Here is a 21,745-nt window from a genome sequence, read left to right on the forward strand (position 1 = left end):
CCAAGGCAGAACAGCAACTGTCATGAGATGACAGTCACGAAACATTTCTGGAAAGCATGTCATGATTAGGCTTAGTTTGAACAAGCACTGTCTTTCAGCTTACATCTGTGCTTAGGGCATTAATGCCAAAGAGCTTCTTTCTTATTTCTACACATGTTAGAAACTGAGTGCTTAGTGGCACGTTTAATTAAAGAAGCAAAGTTTCCTCCTGTTAAAGGTGTTTCAGACTTTAATTAGTGAAAGTACCCACACCCTCATTAGCCAACAAGCCTCTTTGGAGGTGTTCAGCATCATGTTGACCTCATATGAGAAGAAGAATACTTTGGGCTGTTATTTCAAAACCAGAAAACAAATGCAGCCCCTACACCTTACGATATTTCAATACGATTCTGAACAAAGAATATTACTGCCACACTTCAGTGAACCAGGTGGGCGTGAGGCTGAATGAATGTAGGGAAATAGGGACCTGTAAGTACACGTAAGGAGCATGCTGAGTTTTGTTTCCAGCGGTGTTGTTCCCCAGTCCTGCTAAAACAGAGCTCTGTGGAACCTAAATCCTGTACGGAAAAGCAAACCATGGTTCTTTACCAGACCCACAAGTGTACAGTTTAGCCACAAACTGTTGTAGCAGATTAGTGAATGCAAGGTAACTTTTATATGCTAAAGGAAAAATTGGTTTCAATTTTTGTAGACACTGGATCTTTGGAGATTGCATAAACAGCTTCTGGATAGCATTTGAGCGCTGGGTTCTGTAAGACAATGGGCCCGATCCTTGGCTGGTATAAACTAGTGTAGCTCCATAAAAGTCGATTTATACCACTGAAGTGAGTAGAGGTGTGAGAACGGTAATTTTTGTGCCAAAGAAAAAGTACAATACTGGGGCTTAATTTTACAGTTGTTACTAGCTGGAATAAGAGCTGCTGGACTGGGCCTGGTGTTGCTAGTCCCTCTTCTCTCCAAAAAAAGAAAAAATGGTGATGGTTTTTGCAATATCCACTTATACATCTGGAAATGTGTCCATGTCAGAAATATTGATGGGGCCTAATAATGGACTGTCATACCCCATAGGAGGGACATTAGCTTTAGTGGACAAGAGGAAATCAGTTCAAATGATTAAGATCAGGCTTATTCAATTTCTCTTTGTCATACACTAATTTGTCATTAGTGTAAGTCAAAAGCAACTTTGGTTGTGAAATACTCCATTTAAGAAAGCCACCAAGAAGAAAACAATTATTAAATATTAATGTTTGTAACTGTTCCCTCAGGACATGTACATTTACATTTCAGAGTACATAGGCAAATAAATTACTTTTGGCAGCAGTTTGTTTGGCTCCAAACTGTGCTCAGCGAGCCAAATACTGAGTTAAACTGATCTGAGTTAAACGGGTGTAAATCAGAATAATTTTTCAGTAGAGTTGATTTATGCTGGTTTAATTCAGATCAGAATCTGGTCCATATTTTTACCCAGAAATACAATGTGGTTGTTATCATCATAAAGAACTCTGGCATAAGCCGAGCAATAGAAAGATCTCTTAATTTTAACATGATCTCTTAATTTTAATGTCAATTTGTGTAGGATGACGTTCTCTTTCAGGAATTCACAATTATTACCTGAAGGAGAAGTCACAAAAAATACTGGGTTAATTAGTTGCACCATAAGGACAGATGCATTCTTTCTGATAATTAGTTCATTTACATTTTATACATTTACATTTATGTCTTGCACATCCTGGAGGATTTGAATATTTTGAACTAGACCATTGCTTCTAACTGAACCAATCTGGTGCTGATATGTAATGGTCCAAAACCAGCTTTTGGAAAACTAACAGAAAGGATATTCTTTCAAAAGAAAAGGCAGTCAGTGAAGATCATGTTTTTTCTTGTTTTATCATCCTTGGCAGGCTTTCCTTCTAATATTTTCGGTAAACAATTTTCCTTTAACCAAGGCAAGATGGAACTGGGATTCAGATTGTAGCTGTGTTGCTCTGTTACAAGGTTGAAAAATAGCAACATGAGCACTACCTATGGCTGAAGGAACACAAGGGGTCCAATTCAAGCAAACCATGCTAGAGTCCTGGGAGTTCCATTTTGTACTAACCAGCTAAATATTCATTGGCTCAGAGAGACCAAGTGACTGCAGCCTGCTGGTTTACATGCCCACACAGGTGGGGAAATAGGACCCAGTCCCTGGTACAATGAAGGTGTCTGTATTTTACACACAGTAGAACAGCTTCCACGGGAGAGTTGAAGAGTCTCATATCAGAATACCTGACCTGGTTAGTACCCTCTCACCAGGGTAGTGAGCAGATAAAGCTTCACATCCCTTCACCTGGGTCTCCCATATGCAAGGAGAGTACCCTAAGCCCCCGGCTTTTAAGCACAAGTGTGGCTCTTGCTCCTCTCTCTTTAGCGTGGGGCCCCATCTGATACTTATGTTCTTAGGTCTTTCTAAGCACAGCTATCAAATCAGGCCTAATAGAAGAGAAAAACCTAGGTTATGAATCCTGCTGCAGTTTAGGCATGAATCAGGTGCTGAGCAGCTTGGTGGTGTTAGGACGTAGGTGGTTATGGGCTTGCCCAGTGGCAGAACATTGATGCCCAGCAGAGTTTATCAATGGAAATTTAGGGCTTGTCTGCACAGAGCCGGAGTGCTTTCAATGGAGGATTGAATGACAGAATTCTCTAATGAGTAGCACTAAAACCGTGCTGTATAGACTCTGCCAGTGTGCACTGAGAGGTACCTAGTTTACCTTCACATAGTCACACCAACAGGGTCTACAGGGGGAAGTCAAAGCACAACACACAGCACTACCTTTCACTGATCCAGAGTCTGCACTGTGGCACCGTGCAGACAAGCCCATAAGTACCTCGGGACTGTAGATTTCTAAAGCGTTAGGTGGCAGCTGACCGGTGGTATTGTGAATGCCAGTGGTATCTAAACAGTGTCAGTCCACACCTAAGTCCCTCTACTGAATCTAACTCAAAGGGTGAAACCCTGAACACACTTGAATCAATAGCGAAGCTCCCAATTACTGCACTGGGGCCAGACTTTCGATCCAAGGCTACGTCTACACTACATTGAAAGATGTTCTTCTGGAAGATCTCTTCTAAAAGAACTTCTTTTGAAAGGGTGCATCCATCACAAAAAAGATGATCAAAAGAGGTGATCTGCTCTTTTGAAATAGACCGTCCATGCAGTCCCCGCTCTTCTGAAAGAATGGGCCAGGGAGTGAAAAATCAGGTGCCATGAGGACTGCCCTTTTGGAAAAAAGGGGCTTGAAGAGAGTCTATGCACATTTTCTTTCGAAAAAAGCTTCCGAAAGAGGACGCTTTTCCTGAAATGGGAGTGGAAGAATGCTTTCGTAAGGCGTGCCACATTCTTTCGATTTAATGTAGAAAGAACGCTTTTATGAGTAGACAGCCTGATGGATATTTAGAAGGCGCCCCTTTTGAAAAATATTTCATAAGAACTTGCTAATCTAGACGCGGCACAAATGTTTTGTGCTCCTTCTCACTGGCTCCAACGCAGCAATTAAAAACCAAACTCTTTCCAGAACTCTACTAACTTCAACAGCTAACCACTGCACAGATTTCATTTGGCATAATTATCTGCTTTATAAGTTGAAACTGTGTTTCAATTTGTTTCTGAACAGAATATCTGAATGAAGGTGGAAGAGGGAAACACTATCTTCAAATTTCTAAGTGAGTGTATTGGAAATAATGAACAAAAGGCTAACAAAGACTAGTTTAAAGCATTGTCTCTTATCACTTTTTAAGAAGTTGTGTGAGGGTTTTGGCTTTCAGAATATCTATAGAGAGGTGGATACATATCCCCTGCCCTGGTGCTTGTGATTGCTGCTTTTTGAACTGTCTTAAAGCGGAATTTTTGAGCAAAGCTTAGAATTTTAGAATTCAGTCCCTTCAACTATCCATCCATCTATTTATTTCTGTAGGGTCTATACTGCAGTGCAATACCATATTATTTGAGCACCTTGCATGTCAAATCAACAGCAACAGAGATATGCTGAGTGGACTTCTTGGAGTCTCTGGCATGCCTCCTTTTTCAGGATGAAAATTCTGCCTGGGACAGGAGTTTTGGTTTAGGATTCACAGATGTTGTTAGTTTCCTTTTTTGGTTGGTAGAGGATATCAGGCCTTCACTTTATTTTAACATCCATATAACGTGCCTACCTAAGATATATGGACGTTAAAATAAAATGAAGGCCTAATATTTAAGAAAGAGTGTATTTAATACTTTAGGAAATGCCAGCAGTGTTCTTTTGTAAAAACCTGATACATAGTGTACCATTTTGTCTTTTAATTGTGTAGAGAATCCACTGCCTAGGAGATAGAATAGGACCAGCAGTGCTATCAGAACTTACTAAATGATAAACAGTGTTCCCGCTAATTTTTTCCATCCATGGGATAAATAAATGTTTGTTATGTGCACCAAGGCATGTGTAGATGTGAATCACGACTAGAAACACACACTGCCGGCTGTGGGTATCTGCGGGTACTCTGCTAATCAGCTGGGCAGCACCTGAATCTCTCTACCCCAGCACTTCTTCCGCAAAGACTGGTATCTGTCGCTGAAGGTCATGAGATACAAATGAATTCTGCATCAAGATCAAGCATCCTGGCAGGAAGAAAGGAGAGAGTATTAAGAGAACTTCAGACAGAGTGCAGATGAAATTGATGGCTTCTTAAAAATAGCCAAGCAACAGACACTAGGCTATTGTTTCCAATAGTCAGAAATAGTTATTATATGTCCTAAAACATGGGACCTTTATTCATCATAAAATAGATATAAGATGGGGTTTTCAAAAGCATTGTAACACTGGCCAAACTCTTTTCCCACTGATAGGAATAAGGGGATTTTGATATTTGCAGGGTCCTTTTGAAAAGGACCCCTGTGTAGACAAGCTGCGGGCAAGCAATACGTGGCACTTTCAAAGCACGGTAGCGGTTGGTATGCTAATGAGGGGCTGTATTTATTTCAGCACCTCACTAGTATTCTTCTATTTGGCCATTAGCATGGCCATTTGGAAGTGTAGATGTAGCCCACCAGAACAACACTAAGGCTAAAAATGTGAGTCTTAATTCAGTGGAAAAAGCAGAGCCCCAAATTTCCATCAGGATTCTCAGTAATTGCTTCCAGCCCTAAAATGAATTGCAATATCACTTATATATTTATACATTTACACTTTCTATAATTTTAAGAGGTGGCTAACATTTACTTTTTTTTTCCTCTCCAAGTCCTGTACAGGCAGATTCATGGCAGTTAAATGAACCAAGCCTTATTAGTAGGAAAATGTGAAAAATAGCAGAAAAAAAAGAAGAAAATTAATTATTTACAACATTTTCACAATAATTCTTTTCTGGAAAATGAGTGAAATGCTGAAATTCTTCCCATAAATTAAATAACTCGTGGATCAAATCCTGAGGACGCTGATTCCAGTGGGGGTTTCAGTCATTCAATAGCTCCCAGGACCATGCTGTCCTGTGCTCCAAGGTGTCTTGAAATGTAAGTGGTACTAAGAGTGATAAACCGTATTGGCTGTGTCTACACTTGCATTCCTCTTTTGAAAGAGGAATGTAAATGAGGGAAATCGAAAATGCGAATGACACACTGATTTACATATCTCAGGATTCATTTGCATAATCTCTTTTCAAAAGAGGTTCTTTTGAAAGAAAAAAAAACAGTATGGACAGGGCGCTTTCAAAAATAAACACCATATTCGAAAGAACCAGTCTTCCTGAAACAAAATAAGAAGAAGGGGCCTTTCAAAGATGGGGTTTATGTTCAAAAGAGCCCCATCCACACTGCTTTTTTCTTTCGAAAGAATCTCTTTTGAAAAGAGATTACGCAAATAAAGCAAAAGATATGTAAATCAGTGCCTCATTTGCATTTTCAATGTTCCCCATTTGCATTCCTCTTTCGAAGGAGAATGCAAATGTAGACACAGCCCCATTGATAATGGCAACACCAGTCATCAAACAGGAGAGCTATTTGAAAAAATGAAACGTTTGCAAAATTGGTCCTGAAAATTTTATTTAAATATGTTGAAATTTCAGCTTTTGATTGAAGGCTCAGAAATAATCAAAGATTTTGTAATTTTTATATTAAATGGCAGATGACACAAACTTTTTGGCACACGCTTGGGAGAATACATATAATTCACTCAGAGCTTCTCTGCTTGTGAGGAATATGGCTTTTCCCAGATTCCTGCTAATTATATGCTTTATAGCCACTGTGTGTGTTCTCTGTCTCTTTCTCACACACGCACGCACACACTGAGTGTGTCCCTACACTCATGCTTCAAGGACCTTACATTTAATTTTCTCTTGAACAACTTCTAGTCTATTCTTTACTTATTCAAATAAAACTTCCATTGATCTGAGTGGGAGATTTGCCTGTACTGGGAGTGAAAGATTTGGCCCCGTGGGAGTAACTAAACCATTTTATATTATTTTGTCTCCAGGCAAAATAAATGGTTGCAACCAGCACCTTTTATGTTTTCTAACAGAGACTAGATTACATATTTTGTGAAGCTGAGCCACAGGCACTGCTCTTGTTAGCTAAAGATGGGGGTTGTTGATTTGGACCTGAAATGCAAGCAGATAATTCTCATCTTTTTGTTGTTGCTAATGAACACATTATATACCTCACTGAAATAACATAACCTAAAGGGCAAAAATAGTTACATATCGGAAGCTTTGAGGTGGGCTGGGAGTTAAAAAAAAGTTCACTTACGAAATAAGATTAAAGCAATTAAAGGATAAGGCTCATAGTTAATTTTCTTCCATAGATGCAATTTTTCAAGCAGTGACAGCACCAAAAGCGTTTCAAGTTTTATAGCTATTTTACATTTGGCAGAAATAACAGGAAACCATCTGTAGCAAACCAGAATTGTTGTAAGCATATTCACTAATAAAAAAAGATTAAAAGAAATAAAATGTAAACTTTAAATGGCAGCTCTGAAGATGCAAGGGGCAGGAGGCATGGAATTACTGTTCTTTTCCACCTACCAGGAACTTCTAGAATAGACAGCGCTGACTTGAAAAAATTTATTATTTTAGCAGAAAGACTGTGAACTACAAGGATTGAAACAAGTTTTTTTTTTAACTTTCTCTTTTTTTTCTTTCTGGGATATATGTAACCATATAGAAGTGGGGGAGATGTTATGATTCAGATTTCTGTACACAGGCTGAGCCAGAAAAGCATATAAACATTCAGGCTCCATCATCACTAGGAGATAAATTTGAATTTCAGGGTGTTAGCACAATGTAAAAACTTGACTGTCTTCACAGCTAATACTATCATTCAGTTTATTGAGCCATAATACCGATTACAAAATATTGATATTACAGGATGGGTATAGTGTCAAATTCAAATTTAAAATCTCAAACCAAGGCTAGTGTGGGAGCACCATGTCCTTACTTCAAATTTATTAGTCTCCAGAAGTGTCCCATACGTATCCCACAAAGCTCTGCAGTGACCCTCCAAGTATGGCCGTATTATTGTGTGCTGCTCTCCATCCATGTGAGGGATGGAGGAAGGAAGTCAAAGGAAGCCCATGAAGTTTTGATTGAATTTGAATTAGAATTTGAATTAGAGTTCAGCAGCCCAGCCCTACAAATCTAAAGGGTACCCATTATGAAAAAATTCCTTTGCCCATCACATCTCACCACATCCGTAGCCATTGCACGGCATAGGTGGCAATTGCATTGGTAGCCATCTTCTGCTATCATGAGCACTCAGGGTAGTGATCTGCCTAGCACTTCTCAGGCTCAAAAGAGAGCCCAGCTTGGACCCACCAGGAAATTCTGGATATTATTGCCATCTGGGGAGACCAATCGGTGGCGAAGAAACTTCAGGTGGCCAAGAAAAACGTGGCCATCTATGATCAGATGTCACACGAGATGACCACCCAAGGTTCCTCCCGGGGCTCTATGCAGTGCTGGGTGAAGGGGAAAGAACTCTGGCAGGCCTATCAGAAAGTCTGGGAAGCCAACCAGTGGTCGGGGCGGCTCCGCAGACCTGCCTCTATTATCAACAGCTGCACATGCATATGGGGAGCAACCCCACCACAGAGCCCAGTCTGAATTATGACACTTGTAAGCTGTGTCTACAGGTGCACGCTACTTCGAAGTAGCGGCACTAACTTCGAAATAGCGCCCGTCGCGGCTACACACGTCGGGCGCTATTTCGAAGTTAACTTCGACGTTAGGCAGCGAGACGTTGAAGTCGCTAACCTCATGAGGGGATCGGAATAGCGCCCTACTTCGACGTTCAACGTTGAAGTAGGGACCGTGTAGACGATCCGCGTCCCGCAACGTCGAAATTGCCGAGTCCTCCATGGCGGCCATCAGCTGGGGGGTTGAGAGATGCTCTCTCTCCAGCCCCTGCGGGGCTCTATGGTCACCGTGGGCGGCAGCCCTTAGCCCAGGGCTTCTGGCTGCTGCTGCGGCAGCTGGGGATCCATGCTGCATGCACAGGGTCTGCAACCAGTTGTCGGCTCTGTGGATCTTGTGTTGTTTAGTGCAACTGTGTCTGGGAGAGGCCCTTTAAGGGAGCGGCTTGCTGTTGAGTCCGCCCTGTGACCCTGTCTGCAGCTGTGCCTGGCACCCTTATTTCGATGTGTGCTACTTTGGTGTGTAGACGTACCCTCGCAGCGCCTATTTTGATGTGGTGCCGCGCAACGTCGAAGTTGAACATCGACGTTGCCAGCCCTGGAGGACGTGTAGATGTTATTCATCGAAATAGCCTATTTCGATGTTGCTACATCGAAATAAGCTATTTCGATGTTGGCTTCACATGTAGACGTAGCCGTAGAGGCCATGGCATGGAGTTTGGGATGAGTCCAGAAGAGCAGGGCAGCCTGGAAGAAGAGGGCAATGGAGAGGCAGAAGGGGGCAATGAGCATGGGACAGAGGAGGAAGTTGTGCCAGACATCCCAGAGCTCTTCACCATAGACCTGGAAACGGTCCCCTCCATGGTGGTCACCTCCACGCTCGTCCCGCAAGCCCTCAGGACCAAGGAGTTCAGGTGAGTATTTATTCTGCATGCTAGAAGCGGGTTGGGGGTGGGTAAAGCCATCGGATTGTGCATATGTACAGGTTTGCTAGCTGTGGTTCTTGCTCCTCAGAACAGCGTGCTAACGGTTCTTGGGATGGAGCGCTTCTCCTTTTTGGAGATCTCCTTCAAGGTCTCATCCAGGCACTCTTGGGCAGGTCTGACTTATTGCGGCTTCCCTGGTAGCACACCTTGCCATTCCAGGCAAACAGGTTGTGATCTGGTGTCATGGCACCACACGGACTTTAGCACATTTTCCAGGCTTTTTGTCACACAGAAGGAGTAGCTGTTCTTGCTCCCTATCTGTTAGTTTTAGGAGGGTGGAGTCTTCTTTGGCAACCTGCAGAGGCATGGGAATTTGCATCTGGTTTTTTTTTAACATGCTTTTTTTTTTAAGCATGCTTCCTGCCCTTTAACACTGGTCTGCAGCAGCCGGTAGGCATTCTGTTCCCCACCCCACAACACAGTTTGCAGGCTTTGTGGGGCTTCTCCCCCAGGTCCCTTTCCCCCAGCATTTCTTTTCATTTTTCAGGAATCTCTCACGCTCCATGGCTCCTGGACTCTGCTGGGCCTTCTCCATCCCATGTCCCTTTCCCCAAGCATTTCTTTTCCAGCATTTCTTTTGATTTTTCAGGACTCTCTGGCTCCTCGCGGCTGCCATGCTCTGCTGGGCATTTCCCATCCCATGTCCCTTTCCAAGCAGCATTTATTTTCAGGAATCCCCCATGGCTGCAGGGCTCTGCTGGGCTTGTCTCCTCCCATGTCGCTCTACATCCAGCCATTTTTTTCTTTACACTACTTTTTTCGTACGTCGAATCCCCCCCATGCAGCCATCCATGCAGCTGTAACGGAACCCTTCCCCACCATCCCCTATATGCAGCTTGATGACTCGGGGCGGGGGGGGGGGTGGAATTTCTCCAGGAATGGCCAAAAAAAAATTGCCCTGCCACAGGACACCCTCAAGACACCTGACAGCTTCCCCTGCTTTGCAGACCTCCTCCTCCCCCAAAAAGCGGACAATTGCTTATAGCTTACCATGTCCACAAAGCAATGCAATGGATTGTGAAATGCACACTTACTATCCCATCCTTAATAAGCTGTCAGTATCCTTCAAATGTAAAGTTTCATTGATAGTAGACACAGAGACCTATTCACTGCATTTCAAAGCACATTGTGTAAATTGTATCTTAATTTTGACCTTCATTTTCCAGAGCCAATGCCCAGCATAGCAAAGAGTTGTAGATGAAAAAAACGCAAACAAGATCTTCTGCAGCATATGGAAAAGTCTGAGGCAGAGCACCCCAGGCTGACAAAGGATGCTGCTCAGTGGCATCATGCTACAGTGAAAAGCATCTGAGTCAAGCAGAGTGTAACGAGACAATGCTTGACCTCCAGCAGCAGCAAGTGGGAAAGCAGAGTGAGGCTGCGGCAAAGCTCGCAATGGCAGTTACAGAGCAAACAGAGGTCCTGCACTCCCTGCTGCAGCTGCAGAGGCACTCCCAACCCAGCAGTGCAGCAGCCGATACATGCTGGCCAGAGTTCCCTGAGGAGAGGTCGCCCACCCACAGTCATCATGGTCCCTGCACACAGGGAGGAAGGGCAAGGCTACCCTGCCGCTCCAGCCCCAAGGGTCACTGCAAAAGGCTATTCAAGCACCCTTGAGAAGGCTTCTTTTCCCAGCTGCTTAAACCTCTTGTCCTCTGAAAATAAAAGCATCACTTTGAGCTCAGTGTGATTTTGTGGCGTGCAGGAGTGGGGAGGGGGAACACAAATCAAAACAGGCCACTGGGCGAGGGCTGAAGGCACAGCTGGCCACTGATACTTCTTGGTCTGCAGCAGGCGTGTGGCTGAGGGAACAAGGAGGAGTGAGAGGGGGCAGTTGAAGGCACAGCTGCCCACCACATGGATTTTACTTACTGCAACTTAACCCCCTTCCACCAAGTAAAAGCATTCATTCGTTTTGACACAGTATGATGTATTGGCAGTATGTCAGAGAAATACATCGGCAGCATGTGTGTGAGAGAATCCCTTATTGCTGCTGCCTCAGTGTGGCTACTGGTGGATGGTTGTGTAGGCAGGTGCGAGTAAGCTCTGCCTGTGGCCTCAGCTTCAGAATTCCAGATTGACAGGAAAGTCTCCCACCTTGATTCACAAATGTTGTGCAAAATAGTGCACACTGTAATCACGGTGGGGCCATTACCTTCAGAAAGGTCCAAACACATCAATAAACATCTGAACCTCACTTTTAAATGACCAAAGGCGCATTCCACCACCATTCTGCACCTGCTGAGTCTGTGATTAAAGTTTTCCCTGCTGGGATCCAGGGTTCCTGTGTAGGATTTCATAAGGCAGGGGAGCAGAGGGTAAGCAGGGTCGCCCAATATGACAACAGGCATCTTTATGTCACCATTCTTGACTTTCTGATGGGTAAAAAAGTCCCATCCAGGAGTTTTTGGTACAGTCCCAAATTTTGGAATATGCACACATTGTGAAACCTCGCTGACCAGCCAACGTTGAAGTCGATATAATGACCTTTGGGATCTACCAACCCCTGCATGGCCATGCAGCAGTACCTCTTTCGATTAATATTCTCTGAGGCCAGGTGGGATGGGGCCATGATGGGGATGTGCATGCCATCTATTGCCCCACTGCAGTTAGGAAACTCCTGGGCAGCGGAGCCATCCACTGTGGCTTGTACATCTCCCAGGGTCATAGTCTTCCTAAGGAGACACCAACAGATTGCATGGGCCACCTCCTTCACCATGGACCCCACTGTAGATCTGCCCACCCTGAATTGATTTGCCACTGACCGGTAACTGTCAGGGGTTGCAAACTTCCACAGTGCAATTGCCACTCGCTTCTGTACTGTTAAAGCCGGCCTCATTTTTGTGTTGCTGCGCTTCAGAGTGGGCACCAGCACATTTCAACGTTCTATAAAAGTGGACTTGTGCATGCAAAAGTTCTGCACCCACTGCTGGTCATCTCAGGACTCCAAAACGATGCAGTCCCACCAGTGCCAGCCTCACGAGTCCAAAACCGCTGCTCCACTGCCAGTAATGCATTTATGGCAGCCAGCAGCTATGAATTCTTGGACCGCAGTTGGGAGATTTGCTCTTTCAAAACTTCATCTTCTTCATCATCATCAGCAGCAGCAGCACCATTACAGTACCAGTCAGTGAGCTTTTTAATTGAAGGAAAAATTGTGCAACAGCCAGTGTGGTTGCCAAAATGATGTGTGCTATGGGTTGGAGTGTTTGGGAATCCATGCTTGCGCTGCAATTCTGTAGCAGGAAATGGTGCAATCTCCAGTTCTTTTTTCGCATGGTTACTGAAGCTGTGAATTCTGGAACAGTGCTTGGAGTTCTGGGATTCAAACATGAAACACGCACAAGCAACTGAGGATATGGCACTGTGGGATAGCTACTCACAATGCACTGCTCATACTGTCGAACTTGCACAGGTTAATGGGGACATGGAGATTCGACACAGAAAAAAAGTGGGTCAAATTTCAAGAAGCTTTGTAGACATAATTTGAATTCATAATATCGAGGTTAAATGATTGATTCTATTAAAAATCAAATTTATCTCATAGTGTAGACATGGCCTCTGATAATTTTAAGCATATGAGTAGTTTCCTAGAAACCAATGGGACTACTTATGCTTAAGAACTTTTTTGGCTTAGAGCCTGTACTTTTAACAGTAAGGAGTTTCTCTTTCTCACTGTTGCAGGTCCATTGTACTATATGAAAAGTATGGGTCTTATCACACTGCCGTCTCTCATGGAGATTTATATTTGTTCTTTCTTTCTTCTTTTCCATATGCTGAAATGTTGCTCTTTGTGTATGAAAAATACAAACGTGTCCTATCACTGAAATTCTGCCCATAGATTAATTAAGTCTTAGGTCAAATCCTGAGGGATGTGCTGACTTCAGCGGGGGTTGCAGTCATTCAGTAGCTCTCAGGACCATGCTGTACTGTGCTCTACAGTGCTTTGCAATGTAAGTAGTACTAAGGCTACGTCTACACGTGAAGCCAACATCGAAATAGCTTATTTTGATGTAGCAACATCGAAATAGGCTATTTCGATGAATAATGTCTACACGTCCTCCAGGGCTGGCAACATCGATGTTCAACTTCGACGTTGCGCGGCACCACATCGAAATAGGTGCTGCGAGGGAACGTCTACACGCCAAAGTAGCACACATCGAAATAAGGGTGCCAGGCATAGCTGCAGACAGGGTCACAGGGCGGACTCAACAGCAAGCCGCTCCCTTAAAGGGCCCCTCCCAGACACAGTTGCACTAAACAACACAAGATACATAGAGCCGACAACTGGTTGTAGACCCTGTGCCTGCAGCATGGATCCCCAGCTGCTGCAGCAGCAGCCAGAAGCCCTGGGCTAAGGGCTGCTGCCCACGGTGACCATAGAGCCCCACAGGGGCTGGAGAGAGAGCATCTCTCAACCCCCCAGCTGATGGCCGCCATGGAGGACCCGGCAATTTCGACGTTGCGGGACGCGGATCGTCTACACGGTCCCTACTTCGACGTTGAACGTCGAAGTAGGGTGCTATTCCGATCCCCTCATGAGGTTAGCGACTTCGACGTCTCGCTGCCTAACGTCGAAGTTAACTTTGAAATAGCGCCCGACGCGTGTAGCCGCGACGGGTGCTATTTCGAAGTTAGTGCCGCTACTTCGAAGTAGTGTGCACGTGTAGACACAGCTTAAGAGTGATAAAACATATTGATAATGGCAACACACCCATTGTCAAACAGAAGAACTAATTGAAAAATGAAACAACATGTTTGCAAAATTGTTCGTGAAAATGTTATTAAAATATGTTGAAATATCAGCTTTTGATTACAGGCTCAGAAATAATCAAGTTATTTTATATTTTTTATATTAAATGGCAGCCTCTCACATGGCTCCAGAACAATATATGGATCTAATTTTAGAAGATAAGATGACAGATCTATTGAGCAAAACCTAAAGATGTTGCGGAATCTGTAATATCTTTTCATTACTAATGCATCAATAAATTGCAGTCAGACACTCAGTTTCTCCAGTTTCAGTACAGGTTGAGTGTGTGTTTTTTAAGCACTGGGCTGATGAGACTTCAAAGGTTTCTTCCACATAATTTGAACGTTGGATTGCTCCTTCACTACTCTCACTGCTTCCCACATTACCCAGTCTGTTCCACCTTTTCAGTATCAGCCTCTGAATTTACATAACTCCACATTCTCTTTCTGTCTATCAACTTGTGTGGTGTCTAAGGTGGCACTGGAAGAAGACTAAAAGTAGCACAATGATAAGAGTGGATGTCAGAATATCCTCACCTCAGAAATTGGAATGACACAGAGTATCTCATGAGAGAAAATTGTACCAAGGATAACACAGGTTTAAGGAATCTCATATACAGGTTTCTCAGTCCTCAGCAGCTACAATAGTGAAGAAGTCATGGTTCTCAATGTAAGTCTGTCTGAAAAGGGTTCACGCATGGGTATTTTGATTTGGTAGAAACAATGTAAAAAAAAATCATACTGGTTAGAAAGTCTTCGTGAAGCACTGTGGTGCCAGGTCATTGTTGTTATTACTCGTAACAAGCTGGTGGTGTCATTGTCTTCTTCGCTGGTTAACGCAGATTCAGTTTTGAATCAAATGTAGCAGTTTATAAAAATAAATTTCGTGTGTGGGTGTAGATCCTGAACATACTTTAGCATATCTCCAAAATACGATGGCTTGCAAACCTAGTGCTTTGTCTTTTTTTCTTTTTTTTTTTTGCATCTGTAGCTGCTGGTAATAAGTACTGGCGCCTCATCAACCCCAGCCATCAGAGTGGGATCAGGGATCCAGCTGTATACCAGGACCTCTTTTTTTGTTAAAAAATAAAAGGCACTGTGTAAACCCAATCATTCCATATTTCCTCTCAGATGTATTTATATATTAAAATATTTCATAAAATGAGATATAAGTGACACAGTTTTACTTAAAGAAAACTTTCAATAGAAAGGCTTGAGCTAACCTCTAAATGTACTGCACAACAGTGTATTTGTCTACATACAACTCTCTCTCGGTGTTAAACATAATAGACAGAACCATGGAAGAGGGAGGTAATACTTGCAAATTTTCTTACAATCCCTTTTGAAACAAAAATTCTTGGAAGGACTACAGTTGTCCACTATGGTTGCCATATGGTTCTTGATTTTATGGAAATCTGTCTCAGATTCTGTTAACTATAGAAGCTAATTTTATGTAGCAGATCTTATGGTTTTTGTTTTGCTTATCATCAGTTTAGCTACATATAATTGTAGGATGGATGAAAGCTCATACACGCGGAATATTATTTTTAATTGCAAAGAGGTTTTCTCTCTAATCTTTTCACCTCTACCTACCCCCATTACATACAAGCCAAGCACTATATTCTCATCAGGAAATTAGAGATGGATGTATGCATAGCACCTGTCACAGTCAGGAGTCTGGGGGAGGGGGGGCTCTCTATGTCCAGGGGAGGCCAAACTATGGCCCATGGGCTGAGCCTGGCCCATCAGATCTTTTACTCCAGCCCTCAGGTTCCTACCAGAGAGTGGGACTGGGCAGCTCTCTTCTTTGCTCCACATGGCTCCACACATCCCCCAGCTCAAACACTCTCCCAGCTCCCACTTGTCACGGTCAGGAGAGTGTGACATCTGTGAATGGGGCAGTGTGCATAGCAACCTGGCCACATCATTGGCTGGGTCTACACTTATCTTGAATATCAAGGGCTGCTATGCAATTTTAGATATGCCAATTGTGTACCAAAAATCGATTTTGCAGCCTTTGATATTCATCCCTGTCCTCATTGCAGAATACCGATGGGAATGCTCCTCCTGTCGGCATTCCTCAGTTCTTGCGGCTTGCAAGGAGTTCCTGGGTCAGCACTGACACCTTGACACCTCGACACCTTGTCATGCATCCTGGAAGATCAAACCTAAGTGGTCGAACTTCCGCGGTGAGTGTAGACCAAGCTTGTGTAGGAGCCAGCAGGGGAATAAGCTGCGAGTTCCAGTTGCTTGACTTAAGCACCATGCAGAGCTTGCACCCATGAGTTCCTCCCAGGCCCCCAGATTGCCTGCTCCTGACCTGATCCCTCCCCTACCATCTGAACCCCTCCATATCAGCCTGGCACACCCTTCTGCACCCCAAGCCTCTCATCTCCTGCCCTACCTCAGATCCTACATCCCCAGCTGGAACCCTCAGTCTCCTACTGCAGCCCAACCCCTGTCTCTCCTGGATCCGCCGCCGATGCTTCAAACTCTCTTGAATCCCAAACTGCTCTTCCCAGGTCCCACCTCCAGCCAGAGCCCTCACCCCTTCCTGCACTCCAACCCCAAATTTCATGCACAATCATGGCTTTCTGTACAATTTCCATACCGAGAGGTGCCCTTTAGATCAAAAGCTTTGCCCACCCGTGCTCTAGGTGCTAAGAAAATACGAATAAGTAATAATAGCAAAAGACTTATTGTGTTGCAGATAACCCAGTGCATTCCCCTGTCATCGCAGGATTATCTGTTACAGAATATTTGATAGAGCTTTGTCCAATTTAGTTTGTTAGGCTGACTGAAAAGTCGGGTGGGGGAAACAAAGAACTTAGAATTTTGTTTTTTTTTAAAATTGCACTCAACTTATCCAAATCTAACAGGGTCTCTTAATGAAATTTGCACAATGATATATAAAAGTCAAAGTAACGTGTGAGTAGCAGATTATTGAAATGGAATTGCTGAATGAACTCCTAAATGTTAGCAACTTTAACTTTTCCTTCTTATAATTTCCATAAATATATGTGAAATTAAAAAGAATATTCTAGTGGAATTTTGTAAAATTCCATTTGCTTATTAAACATAATTTCTAATGTCTTAGATACCACTGACATATAGTACATTATTACTTATTTTAAACAGAGTACAACATATTAGTTGTCAAATACAAGCAAATGTATCAACTATATAAACAAAGTCAATATACATTTGACATATTCCAAATGCCTACCGATAAATTTCCTGCTTCATTTATAAAAGGAAACGTGCTACTCCTTCAATACGTGGACTGAGAGGAAAATTTGCCAGTGAACCCTGAGATTAAACTAGTATGGGAGTCTTTAGTTCTTAGTCAGCTAAATAGCATATTTGTGTCTCTCTATATATAGATATTTAACATTACATTTATATTAATTTCAGAATACAAAAAAACCAGGTATAGTCAAGGTTGGTTGAGAGAAATAAAGTATTCAATGATAATAAGTGAAGAAGGAACATGTGGCATGTGTGAAGTGGCTGCATCCCGTAACTGTTTCTAAACTTCCACATTCTGAAGTAGAAGAATGGAACTGATAATATAGTTTATAAACTATGATATGTGCTCTCACCCTAAGCTATTTTGTTTTTAGTTAGAGATTTTGCCACTTTTATTCATGTGGACTACTTCCTTACTCCAGATGTAGGCCTACTGATTTCAATGACTGATATGACTCAGCGTAAATAAGGGTGGCAAAAATCTGTCTCTGAGTTTATGGTTGAGTAATAGTCTTTCTCTATTGAAGAGTTTTGATTGTCTTTTGGGGTTCTTATGTTCTGTATATCTGCACTCTGCTCCTGGACCATTCCATCAGAAGGATATACATAGGCCCTCTCGGAGAATGGCAAATGCCCCAGCTACTTTGAGTTTAGAGGCCCCAGCCCCAGGCTCCTAACTTATCTAACTTGAAACATTTTATTTATTAACAAGTCAGTCATTATGCCAACAGCATGAATATTAAAAATGTAACTTTGTGAGTTTCCACTGCAAGCAAAATTCTTCATTTTAGGAATGCTTTTCTGGCTTTGTTGTGTGCAATCTCATTTATAACTGACGTGTAAGACCAGACTTGACGGAATCAGAAATAACAAAAAAAAAAAGTCTCAATAGCGCCTTTCTGCATCAGACTGAGATGTTAGGCTGCAATTGGTATAAAATGCAGATGAAATGTTAATACCTTGTGCTACTAATTTGGACTCAAAGGATTGCATCCCATTGATCATGAAGCTTTTGAATATATTTAAGAAGTCATTCAATTTTATCCGTTTCAACAGCTAGTGTAGGATTGTGCGCTTTAATTATGAGATCAATTTCATGGATCATTTTTAGCTATTTTATTCATTAAGATGCATTCAAATTTGGATGTATACTTCTGAACTGACTTAAGCTAAGCGGGAGTCTGTACTGTGAGGGTAAGAGATTCAAGCTCACTTAAAGCCTTTCTCACAGAGTCCAAATGCTGTGCAACTGGTTTCACACCATCAGTTCACGCTGACCATCTTGTTGTCGACATGCTGTGAAGGGAAACAGGCAGATGCTGCTTCTGTATTTCCCACTTTCAAGGGCTGCTACTGAAGGGATTGTACAATTGCTGGATTGTTCCAAGTGTCTGATTGCTTCCTTGTGTGATTCAGCACAATCAGCACAGACAAAATTTAGTGTGTGGTTGCCACAATTGGAGAAAATACTGTTTGGATTTTGCTTAAGAAGGACTGCTTCGACTTCCCAGCCATATTGGATCCATTGTCATAGTCTTGGCCAATGCAGAATTGAAAATTTAATTTGAAGCCTGGAGTACCATCAATAATAATTGAAAACACTTCACATGTTGTATCTCTTCAAGAATTGTTGTTTGCACAAATGTCCCACACAACTCAATAAACCCACTTTGGCAGGCAGATAATGGACTTGCATGTGTTTTCCACTCTCTTGTGATTCATGAATATGCTTAACATGACGTGATAAATGGTCTTCATACTTGCTAAGAAGCTCAAGTATACCAAGAAAGTTTCCATTTGTGTGGTCGATACATTGACTGGAACAAAGCCAGTCTCTCTTCAAATAGAAAAAGAGTGACATTCAATAGCCGTGTCTACACGTGCACGCTACTTCGAAGTAGCGGCACTAACTTCGAAATAGTGCCCGTCACGGCTACACGTGTCGGGCACTATTTCGAAGTTAACATCGACGTTAGGCGGCGAGACGTCGAAGCCGCTAACCCCATGAGGGGATGGGAATAGCGCCCTATTTCGACGTTCAACGTCGAAGTAGGGACCGTGTAGTTGTTGAGCGTCCCGCAATATCGAAATTGCGGGGTCCTCCATGGCGGCCATCAGCTGAGGGATTGAGAGACGCTCTCTCCAACCCCTCAGCTCAATGGTGGCCGTGTGGAGCGGCCCCTTAAAGGTCCCCTCCCCCTCCCTTCCTGTGCAGGAAGCTGAGGGAACGTGCAGGCAGCAGCCCAGACACGCGGCCAGCCTGCACGTCCCTCAGCCACCCAGAACAGGGCCAGCACCTGCCATGGCTGCCCGGCAGCCCCCCCAGCGCCCCCAGAGGACCCCCTCCCAAGGGGAGCCAGAGCAGCCAGGCCAGCCAGGCGGGCAGCCAGGCTGGGAAGCGGCAGCGTGGCCCCTCCTGGACGGAGGCCGAGCTGCAGGACCTGCTGGGGCTCTGGAGCAAGGAGGAGGTGCGCCAGGTAATGGGGAGCAAGAGGCGGAACGCGGATGCGTTTGCTCAGCTGGCCGAGGGCCTGGCCGCCCGGGGTCACCCTGCCCGCACTCCTGACCATGTCAGGACTAAGGTTAAGGAGCTGCGGCAGGGTTACGCCCGGGCCCGGGATGCGGCCGGCCGATCTGGGGCCGCCCCCGTCACTTGCCCCTTTTACAGGGAGCTCAGGGACATTCTGGGTACCCAGTACACCTCCTCCCCCCCGGCCACCCTTGATACCTCTGCTGACGAGCCCCAGCAGGCCCTGCAGCCGGAGTCCACCCCGGAGGTAAGCCCCGCGCCCTGGGGGCCCCCCCTTGAGCCCACCCCTGGGCCATTGCGGCAGGAGGAGGAGGAGGAGGAGGAGGGGGGCTCCTCCTCTGCAGAGTCCGGGCTGCAGATCCTCCTCCTGCCCTCCCGGAGCAGCAGCCAGGCGTCCACCCCCCGGGGATCTCCGGACCGTGGGAGTGGACCGACAGGTATGTACCCCCCTCTGGTGTACACCCCCGGGGTTGAGGGGCGGGGATAATAGATATGTGCCCAGGGCTACCCACATGCCCACATGGCCATGGCCCCAAGGACAGCAGGACCATGTCCCTCACAGGAGTGCATCAGCCCCTGCCCCCACCCCCGCAGCACAACAGTGCCATGCCCCATCCCCGGGGTAGGGGGGAGCGGAACCTCGAGGGTCCCCCGGGAGGAGGGGGTGGGATACCCTGCAGCAGCAGCAGCAGCATGTGATGGAGTTGGGGGAGTGCAAAAGGGAGACTCAGGCTAGATATGAGCAACAAGCTGAATAGCTCCCGGGGCAAAGGATGATCCTGTGGCTACAGCTGGCAGGTGACACCTCTGCCCTGAACAAAGAGGAGGGAGGAGCCAAGCTGGCTTTGAATGGCGGGGGGGCGCAGGTAGAGGCTCGGGGAAGGGAGAGCTGGAAGGCAGCCAGCCTGAGGAGGGGGAAAGGTACATCCCAGAGGGGCCCCCCTTGGGGTCTTCTCCCCAAGACGGGTTGGAAGGACTGTCTCTGACTGCTGTGCTGTCACTCCTGGGAGAAACTGGGCATCTGTGGCCTAAGAAACCTTTCCTGTCAGACCCTGCTGAGTGAAGTGAGAGTCGCTCCCACCAGGGGACGGGGTGCAGTGCAGGGGGACCCCTGAACCCCATCCATCACAGCAGCATCTCCTGGGGACAGGGATGGGGAACCTGCAGCACAGGGGTGGGGGGACAAGGGCCACGGCTCAGGGACCACACTAACGCCTGTCTCCATTCTTCTTCCCCCCTCCTCCTGTGTTCCGCAGCTGCACCGTCGGAAGGACTGGAAGAGAGCGCCGGCGAGGCATCAGTGGTCCCGGAGACCCCTCCAGGGCCATCGCTCCAGGCAAGCCCCTCGGCGGAGGACCGACTGGCCCCACGGCGGGCTAGACTGCGGACCCCGCAACAACACCCGACGGCGACGGACCCCCAGCTGCTGGCCATCCATCGTCGGCAGCTGGAGGTCGCGGAGCAGCGCCTGTGGGTGGAGCAATGCCGCCTGGACCTGCAGGAGCAGGCGCTGGCCTGGCACCAAGAGGCATGGGGGGCCTACATGGATACATTCAACCGCCTGGTGGACTACTTGGCCCCCCCATTCCGCGCTGGCTGCCGCAGCGCCTGCCCTGCCTGCTCCACCCACCACACCACCTGCTGCTCCGCATGTCGCCGTCCCGTCTGCCATCGCCCCGCCACCCACCACTGAGGGCCGGACCGCCGAGGGACACCTGGGGCCAGCTGAGACTCGCCAGACATATCTTCCAGTCCGCCCGGCCTCCAGCCAGCCCCGGACAGGGCTGCGGCCGAGGCGGGGCTCCCGGCCGCCCACCCCCAGTGCCAGACTTTAGGGGCGTGGGGCCCGGGACATGGCCCCCCCCTTGTATATAGTTATTTTCCAAAAAAGAATGAAGATGGACCTTTTCATTTATATTTGTGCCCCCCTTTGCCCCGTCCCCCCCGCTTCCTTATCATCCCTGGTTTTCTTTTTATTGAACAACAGACCCATATTATTATATGCAAACTTTTTTATTATTATTGTTTTATTTGTACAGATTGCTTTTGTTAAAGACGTCTTGTATATAGTTTGTTCTTGTTTTAATTATAGT

At 45.4% G+C, this 21,745-nt stretch overlaps 1 protein-coding gene across 2 annotated transcripts in view; it reads left to right on the forward strand.

Moving 5' to 3' along the window:
- EDAR (ectodysplasin A receptor) overlaps positions 1-21,745 on the forward strand; it is a 113,605-nt gene that overhangs the window by 2,060 nt on the left and 89,800 nt on the right. The gene's annotated exons all lie outside the window — the stretch shown is intronic.

The sequence above is a fragment of the Carettochelys insculpta genome, chromosome 1 (assembly GCF_033958435.1).
Source record: "Carettochelys insculpta isolate YL-2023 chromosome 1, ASM3395843v1, whole genome shotgun sequence".
Lineage (NCBI taxonomy): Eukaryota > Metazoa > Chordata > Testudines > Carettochelyidae > Carettochelys > Carettochelys insculpta.